The following is a 10,238-nucleotide window of genomic DNA, read 5'->3' on the forward strand; positions in this document are numbered from 1 at the left end:
CTTGTTATTGGCAAAAGAAGCTGTTCATCTGCTGGTGACACTTTACGGATGAAATGTCAAGGCACAAGTCAAGTAGACCTGTTGTTGCTTGCATAACAAGACACAAATAGACATTACTTCCATTATGCACCCGTTGCTGAATCTTCTTCCAGTTCTGCCTGTTGCCTGTTTGAGATGGTGATTGGTCTGTGGTGGTGCTGGTGGCAGCTTTGTTGAAAAAAGGATTAACAGACAGAATATGGCTGTTAAATTAAACAGAAAAACACAGAGTTCCACATGAATGAGTTTCTGTCTAAAATACTCCTACACGTTAGATGATGGAGGGTGAGATGTTTAAAACGTGACTGGAGTCCCAGCCCATCCTGCTACAGAGCTCAATGTATTAAAGTTGAATATTTTCTGCACATGTTTGGGCCACTAGCAGCATATCTGCCAAGTTTCCAGTAGCCCTGACAAAAGATTCCACATATTATAGTATAACTTATTCAGATCTAACTTGTGTGAATTGTACCTTTGGAATTAGTCAGGCTCTTTTACTAAGAAAAAGGGCACATTGAAAGAAACTGATGAACAACAACAGTGATAAAGAGAAACTCTTTTCCAAGGACTGATTTCAATGCTCCTTGGTGTATGTATAGAATATTAAATGGACTTGTAGATATGGGCTTTGGACACCAAGAAACTTCACCTTGAGCTTTCGAAGCAAGAAGTAACGCTAGAAATCTTGAAGTAATATGTAAATGGTTTTGTTCCTCTGATCAAGTTTGGATCACGTTCACCTGAAGTTTACCTGAGTTTGTTCAGCCTCATGTTCCCAACACAACTTCCTTCTCGCTGCTGATTGGTGGCTTCTCCAGTGATAATTGGACTGTGAACTGAACAGTCTTCAATTGAGGGTTAATTTTGTTGACTCTATATTTTCTTTTCCATAATCAAATCTGCTCTCCTGTGGGTTAAGATCAGTGTCTGGCCCACAGTGTTGGAGATAAACCCAACAATCCTGCAGACTCTCCACTGCTCCCTCTCTCCTCGTTGCATCTCTGTCCTCCCTCGCTCATTGTCTAGAAAAGATTACAGTGGGTGAGATACTTCGGGAGAGAGAGAGAGAGAGATGGAGGAAGGGGGAGCATTGGAATCCTCAAGCTAAGTAGCAGCCAGTTAATGTACTGAGGGATAATACAACGTGTCCACAGGCAGCGTCTTTATGTCCGATGTGTTTTTACCAGCTTCTCAACAGCTTGGCAGTGTTTACACACTCTAATAACAAGTGCCGTCTTTCAGGGACCCTTCGGTTCATTCACCATTCAACCGCCAGTCCAGCTTTAGCCTAATCCCCGCCCCCCCTCGGCACACCACTCCCATACAAAACACAAGATTTCAATTTTTTCACTGTAATTGCCTGGTTTTTAATTCCACGCACGCCATCAAGCCAAGATTGGAGCTCTAGCCAGATTTCAGGGAGGGGAGGTCATCCGGGGACTGTTGGGCGGCGAAGATTTCGGGGCGGGAGCGGCACAGATTTGGGCGGCTCGGATGTGGCACTGGGCGAGAAAGGGAAGTTGTTTGAAAGTGGTCTGCGTGGCTACGATAAAAAGTAAGAAATTAAAACGTCTTAGTTTCCAAACGACTGAAACTCGCCGCCGTCTGTTGTGTCGGCGGCGAGCAGCGCGGGTAATCTGCTTTGTGCCGTGAGAGCGGCCCGCTGGGGCGTGGACGGAGGGATGGACTGAGCAGAACGTGGCAGAAGAGCGGATAAATTAGTTTGTGGGTGATATTTAATGTAAACTTTCATCTGTGGTACGAGGCTGCTGTGTGGTCATCGAGCTCCTGTCACAGCTAAATGCCACCACTGCCTCATGACTGTTACTAATGTAATAAAACAACATCTTCATTTCAGTCACAAAATTATCTTTTCTACGTTGGTAGAACATATTTTTGTTAAATCATCTGATATGAGCCTCTCACACGTCAGTATCTGAGTATCTTGGTGATATTTTAGAGAATAAACAATGCAGAATGATGTGAATTGTGCATTAAAAGTGTACATTTCAGAAATATAAGTTCCATATACTATTCTTATTTGTCATTTTTAATCAAGTTTATGGTTACACTGGAAAAGATCAATCCTCAATTACATTTCTTTGTCTTTAGGGTTTGATAACTACATCTTAGAAATCATCGCCCATTTCTGTTAATTTACAAACTGATGAATTATGAATCGAAAATATTGGTCGGGCTCAATATTTAGTGTCACATGATTCAAAATACCAGTTGAGGCTTTTAAGTCACTGATATAATATGGAGATGACCACTGGACCTACAACTGTGGTTGGACTGGGATCCATTGTGTGACTTACCTCTGTAAACAAGGTCGTCACACTTCGTCTGCTGTGATGATCTGATTGTTGCTTCTCTAAACCGACTCTGATTGTAAAACACATTCACAGTGCCTATCTCTATCTCGCCCCCCCCCCCACCCACCCTCTTCAAGTGGACTGGATAAAAAGGTTTGATTTTCTTTTTAATTTGGCTTCTACTTGGAATTGTTTCCAAAACTCACTCCCTGTCTCGCTCTCTTCCTGTGTCTCTCACCCCGTCTCCTCTGCACCTGGTAGTGCCCCACAGATGTGCGCTCGCCACGCTGTAGATCAACAACACCATCTCCATCATCAGACCCAGGATGAGTTAAAACAATCAGGCAGCATTTAAGCTGAGTGCAGGCCAGCTGCACTGCCCATTACCTCCATTCACACACACACACACTCTTGTAGCTTGCACACGACACGCACATCAATGAATACACTATCTTTACGAGAGTCATTATGCTTCATTTCCTGCCTATGCTTAAGGTTTGAGTCTTTCCTGCTCATCATTACGCTGCTTTAATTGCACCTCAACGTTCAAACAAAAGATGGATATTGTGACACTCGCAGTGGTTGTGTTCGTTCCTTCAGAGCCTCAGATTAATTGCTATAGTGAGGATGAGGGAAAGCCATTTTCCAGAGGGACGGCCGAACACGCCTCGCCATCAAGGCAGTTTCCTCTTTACACTTTGTGAGGAAACACTGCAGCTCTATCATTATTGGAAAGAAGATATGCTCTAGTTTTGATATGTCTCTGGCGTTGGTGTCTATCTCTTTATGTTTCATGTGTTTCTGGTGATTCTTTTAAAAAGTAAAAGTGTAAATATGTAGAGGTTGACCTTTGTGTGTGCTAAACAGTTACAGAAGCTTATCAATAGGTTTTGAGTTCCACATGGCTGGAGGTGAAATTACCACCCAGGCTCCAGAAAACTGTAAATGTATTTAATGCCTCTGGTGAAAATGTTGATTATCCTGAGATGAGGATGGTTGGATCGGCCTCCGTGGGGGGTGGGGGTGGGAGGGGGGGGGGGGGGGGGGGTCCATGTGTGTTACACTCGTGTAGAGATGTGGTCAACATGACAGAGCGGGCTTCATCAATTCCCTTCAGGTCCTAACCTGTGATACTGAGATGACCCACAGGTCTGAGAGGTTAATAAACTATCTCAGCTCTGTAATTGACAAGTGCACACACACACACATACACACAGACACACACACACACACACACCCTCCTTTTTTCTGCCCTCTTTTCTCTCTTTTGTCGTTTGGATTCCTGCACCTCTCCCTCCATCGCTGATTCCCCCCCCCCTCCCCCCCCCCCCCCCCCCCCCATTTCACACTGGATGAGGTGTGTGTGTGTGTCTGTGTCTGTTGTGTATCATTCCTCATGCGGAGCCTTGGCGAAACTATCAGTGTTATCTGCTAACTTTACCACCTGTGTTAAATTGAAGGCAGTGATGTGGAAGAGGCGTCTACCCTCCTTTTCTCTTTTCTCTCTCATCCTATCTCCCCACCTTCCATTCATTCTTTTCTCTACCCTCCCCTCTTCCTCCCGTTTTTGTCTATTCCCTTCAGCGCTTTTACCCCATCTTTTACCTCTCTCTTTCCCTCTCCCGCTGTATCATCCTCCTATTAAAGTGTGTGTGTGTGTGTGTGTGTGTGTGTGTGTGTGTGTGTGTGTGTGTGTGTGTGTGTGTGTGTGTGTGTGACTGACGAGCAGTGTGGGAGGTTCAGGGGTTTTCGATGCCCGTAAATGAGCAGAGCCAGCATGAGGATGGTTTAGAGGAATCACCATGGACGTTAACAGTCTGACATTTCAACAGGATGCAAACCACTGACATACTGCTCACGATCTGTGAATCTACTATAGTGATGTCACAGGGGCTTTGAGTTTCTTCATTGGGCAAAAGTGAATAGAGTTAGATCTTATTACTGTTATTAAATAGTCACGGATGAGTTTTTCTCTTCAGATGCTGTGCAGGTTGAAAACAAGTCTCTAAATGTATTAAAGTCATACATTTAATTTTACCAAGTTCGTTTATATTCATGTTGAGTAAAAATATATATTTCTTTAATTGATTAGTCAATTAGCAAATATTCAGCTGCGTGCAGGTCAAAGTTGATATTATAAGGAGTTACATATGAAGGATAGACAAATGTGATCAGTACTGACTTTCATGGATTTATCTGTCTTTGGCTTTTGATGTCTGAAAGAGTTCAAATCTAATAAGATGAACCCTGAAGAACCTGTCAACAATTTGTTCTATTATTTGCAACAACCAACACGCACATGCACATGCACACACACACACACACACACACAATCTCAGAGAGGTTCTTCCCATGTAATGGTGCAGAGTGCATCAGTAGCGGAGCAGAAAGATTTTATTTGCTTGTGTGTGTGTGTGTGTCTGTGTGTGTGTTGCGCCCCCTGTGATAGAGCATGTACCATGACTCTATAGAAATCTATCTCCCTCAGTAGATTTCACCCCTCAGTTCGTTTCCTTAATGACTAAAACAGCAGCCCTCCTCTCTCTTTGTGTGTAAGCCAGAGCTGTGACACACTACACTACACACACACACACACACACACACCAACAAACACACACACAGTCACCACCATGCATGGAAGTATGTTTCCATTCATCTGTTTTATGCATATTCTGACTTTGCATACAAACCTGAATAGTAATACCATCTATATTTATATAGATATATCGTCTCTACATTTACAGAGTAACATAGAGAAAATTAAACAGAGGAATTCTGTGACAGACGAGTGAAACACTTACTTTTAACAGGAAGAAACTTCATTCACATCCACGCTCGAGGAAACAGGGAGAGGAGAGAGGAGAGATCGGTGTCTCCTAGTTTAATTTCCAGGAGTACACAGCTTTAAGTGTGTTGATGCCACCCACTGTTACATCCTCTCTTATCACACATTGCACCACAATCTGCAATAACTTACAGAAGCTGCTCAATGCCTTGATCATTTTAAGAAGGAATCTTTGAGACAAGGAGGAGTTTTCTTTGTTTTAGCACAACATGAAACCTGTAAAGTACAAGTTAGATAGACAGATATAGATAGATAGATAGATAGAGAGATAGATAGATAGATAGATAGATAGATAGATAGATAGATAGATAGATAGATAGATAGATAGATAGATATAGATGGATCGATGGATAGATAGATAGATAGATAGATAGATAGATAGATAGATAGATAGATAGATAGATAGATAGATAGATACTTTATTTATCCAGTGGGAAATTTTGAGTTACAGTCTCTGGAGTGTAAATTATCTTTTCTGAATGATTCTACTTGAAGATTTTTCACTGACGCCACTTGAATGTCGAATGTGAGTCACTGGAACCTGGTTGTAACGTTGCTCAAATGTGTTGGTCTTATTTCCTGTTGCAGTTTGTCTTTGTACAGCATGTTCTCATCAGTCCTCACGTTTTTCCTAATGTCACATTGAGACTTTGCTCTTTATACTCAAATCCAGAGTCTGACCTGAAGGCATGAAATCAAACGCATGAATGCTGACGGGGCTAAAACAAAGCAGACTTTCCTCGTTTGTCTTCATGTGCTTGGAAAGGGCTCTCCACCAGCACCACCCTGTGAACTATCACACACACTGTAGGTGAATGCTCAGTGGAAACACATCACAAAGTTTCTCTCTAGTCTTTAAATTGCTTCTGTCAAGGAGCCACTTGGTCGAGTCTTCTTCGATTATAGCTCCTTCATGTGTGCATGTATATGCCCTCCATTTCTAGTGTATATGGGTTTTGAGAGGATGGGGGGTGAGGGGAGGAAGGTGTTTGGAGTGCATATATAGATATATACCTCAGTAACCCCACACAGGGAGACTAGGACAGAGTGGGGGAGATGGGGATGAAATCTATTGAAGTGGTTCTGTAAAATAGACTTTGTTCAGGTAGTCACTTTGTTTTCATGCTGATAATATTCATTTAGGGAGGGAGATCTCTCTTCCTTTTCTTCTCTGCTCCTCTTCCTCGTCTTGCTCTCCCTGGTTTAGCTCCTGGCCGCGGGATTAGCCGCCAGAGAAAATGCAGGGTAAAATTAGCCTCCGTCTGTCCCCGCCGGCCGCGACCATTGATTTTCTGCCAGAGATGGAGAGAAAACGCTGCTGCTTAATGTTCTTAATACCACCACATAGAAGGATTTTTCATTTTTTATTATTCTCCTGGTTTTTGTTTAGCCACCTCTCTTCCCCATGCTTATGGTCTGGAATGGAACTACACACAGATTGTTTTTTATTTTCTATGAATTACAGAAAATACATATATACAATTATTTTTTTGTGTCCCATTATAATGATTGTTTACTCCAAAAAGTGCCAAAACTGTTTTCATGGTGTCACTGGTGTCACTGGTTATGTCTTTTTATATTAATATATATAGTTTTACTTTTTGCATGTTAAAGCTTATAAACCGAAATAGGGGATCAGCTTGATTAGATTTGATTGATATGAATAATTTGGAAAGGAAAATGCTGCTCCATGCTGCTGAGCTGTGAAGAACCTTTCATGGTGCAGCAGGACGTTCTGGAATGGAGCTCACCTGATGTGAGGGGAAACTCAACAGGAAGAGAGAGCTTTCATTTAGACTTTTGGAAAACAGTTAAGATTTGCATATGCATGGGAACTCATCATTTTTTCACCAAAACTACACAATGCATGTTTTTTTTTTTATTTCAGCATAGATGGTTTCAGTAGCTGTAAATCAATCTGTACCTTAAAGCCTCATGAGGAATATTTGTGATTTTGAGCTGATGGCTTGACTCTTGTTTTTGGTAAATGTGATTGTTCTCAATTCTCCTCCCACAGTCCGAGGAAATTCAGATTGTGTGACCCTCATGGATACAGATCCTGATTCAAATCTAAACTTTACTAAATTTTGACAATTTTCTTGACGCTGCAAAATGTTACTTTCGGTAACCACAGCCCTCGTTTTAACTCTTTTCAGGGATCCCACCTGATCCATAGCCCTGTAAGGATTGTGTCACTTGAAAAACATATAATACACAGAATATGATACCCAGGTAAGAATAATATTACACTTGTCGACAGTCAGCCGTAGCCAGATTCTCCCTCAGCACACTCTCACACACACGTACACACCACCACAACTAGTTTTCTTTCATATTGAGATTATCTCTCCCTTCCATATCCCACACGACTGACCCATGAGAGTTATGTGATGTGGATAATTGCTTTGAGACAAACCATCTGATTGTCTTCTGCCTGGTCTTGGGACTTGTGCGTAAACCAGTGCAGAGGAAGCAGATGTCTGCCGTTTGTATTTGGTTTCTTGCCAGCAGCTTAATTATTCCATTGTTCCGAGTACCTGGTGTATAACTCTGAAAAGAGGTTCCTGCAGCACAGATTGAGAAGCTCCGCTATCGACCACTGATTACAGCGTCTTGTGGAAGGTGTTTGGCTCCTTCTTGCTATAAGAGGTTATTTACGAGGGGATGCTTAGCTGCCTCTTCGGTCTCCTGGGCAGCTGTAGAAAACTCACCTGGGCTTCCGGTGTGAATTTGTACGCCTAGCTTGTTGGACGTGTAGTGTGGCTGCCAAGCAGAGGGTCGGTTGAGAGAGCATCTCAGACCTTTAGCATGGATCCCACTGTGGGCTGGACACCTGCCTCTTTATGGTTTGATGAGGCGATGGGCAGCAGACATTTCTTCTGTCCAGAGCAAACTCGAGGAAAAGCAGCACACAGGTTTATATCCAACTGGAGTGCGTGTTTACATCACATGGGAAAACATTCAGGGAGCTATTTCATCTGATGATAATCAGTGAATATACCTTATTGTAAGTAATTGTGTTTGTCACCATGGTAAGATACAGAACAAGCCACTGGGTGAGACGGGTCTTTTTAATCAGGGAACCTCTGTTTCATATGGAACAGTCCACTCAGCAAATGAAACTTCTTTCTTTTGTCCACACAAAGCGATGATGTGAAATGATGCATTTTCCATTAATCTCCTCTGATATGGATTTGTATACAGAATACGAGTAAACAGGAGCATTGTAACAAAAAGAAAAAAAAGCAGTGGATTTGTGTCCATTGATTTGAACACAAATTAAACTAATGTAATTAAAATGGCTCAGAATGGTCTATAGAAGAACTCGCGGTGTAAACAACCTGCATTTGCAGTTGTATTCATGATGCAACATGTGCTCACTTTGAGATTGTAGACTTGTGAGTGAACCCATGTCTGACACTATTAGATGGACAAACCGATTTCTTGTCTTTCTCCTTCTATGTCAAATTGTTCATGGTTAATTACACTTTTGGGATAGTCCATTCATTGTAGATTCAGTCCAACAGGACGCAAGACAAAAAAGTAATGAGGAAAAAAGCATTTAGTTGCATTTCCTTGGGTCTGCATCAAGTTCCTTCAGTGTTATTAGTACGAACATTAGATGCACACTCTATGTAAAGCTCTGTCAGAGTCACAGAGGTTAGTTTCTTTCCTTGTCTGTCTTTCAGTTTTCCACTTTGGATAATCCCTGCACTTTCTTTCTCCCCGGCCCTCAGCGTTATCCGCCTCTCCTCTCGCTCCGGTCGTGTCATCTTGTTCGCTCCCCACCTATCTGTTCGGCTACATCTCCAAGATGCTGTAATTTCCTTGGCCCGGCTTGATGTTTATTGTGAGGCTGAAATTGAAAATGGCCTGTAATGGAGCGAGCCTCGCAGCCCCGGGACCAATTCACAATCTAAATGACTTGCTCCTTTTCAATGGCATCGACTGGAGGGCTCTTTGTGCTGCCTCGTACCTAATCAACCTCTGGTGTGACCCCCAGCTCTCAGGGGCCGCTGTCGGATTAATGATAAAATCATTGGTTCAAACAATTATTCAACCTGAAATGGCTGGCCATTTTATTCCGAAAATTAAAGAATGTGAAATTAATTTTTTTTTCTGTGCCGTGTTGTAGCAGCGCCACTTATGGCTGAACTCTGCCCCCTTAACTCTTGATTTCATATGAAAGACTGCTTTTACTTATCTGGTTTCTCTCTTTTAGCTTCTTTCTCACATCCCTCTTTCTGCGTGTGTCGTTGCAAATAGCCCCCCCGGTGTCAGAGACGCAAGGCTTCAGCTGTGCCGTGTCATTCCGTCCTTCTATCTACACGTATGTCTGTAATTTCTTTTTATCCGGCTGATAAATCTCTCAAAAAGAAAGGGAACAGGAAGTGTTGTTGGTTGTCAGATCTATAGATTATCACAATTAGTGTGTAAATCGGCAGAATACTTTCCTCTTTTCAACAACGTTCAGGTGGTTTCTGCAGTCCCGTTTACCTAAATTAAATCCAGAGCTAGAACGCCTGCAGAAAATCTGTAAAAGTAGATGCTCAAACTGGGGCGACCATCAGGCCTTGTTGAGAACATCCACATGTCTGGTCCCATCGGAACATGACGCAGTGGTGAAGGTTTGAGTATCACGATTGACAGTTGAGACCGACTGTAATTGGTCAATCCTGTGTATCGTCAGAACCTAGATACCACAGCTCCATCCCTCGATATCCTCTGTGCAGACTCTGGCTCCAAATGATGTTGATCGGTGCAAGATGGAAGCATCATATCGAGGATAAGTTGGCTTCATTTCTGGATATTGGGAGGAAGAGGAGTTGTCCATCTTTATGTGGAGTCTCTGAATGTGACGCATAAAAATTGCGTTTCGGTGGAAGAACAAAGGCTTGAGAGAGACGGTAAATCCAGGATGGTGGAGGAACGGAGGCAACATAAATATGGTTGTGTTTTATTCCCGCGGTTGCCCTAGTGTTACCCTTCCTCTTTCCCAGTGCATTCTGGGATGCTGACCTCGAGCAGGGTAAGAAAGT

The sequence above is a fragment of the Platichthys flesus genome, chromosome 9 (genome assembly GCF_949316205.1).
Source record: "Platichthys flesus chromosome 9, fPlaFle2.1, whole genome shotgun sequence".
Taxonomy (NCBI): Eukaryota; Metazoa; Chordata; class Actinopteri; order Pleuronectiformes; family Pleuronectidae; genus Platichthys; species Platichthys flesus.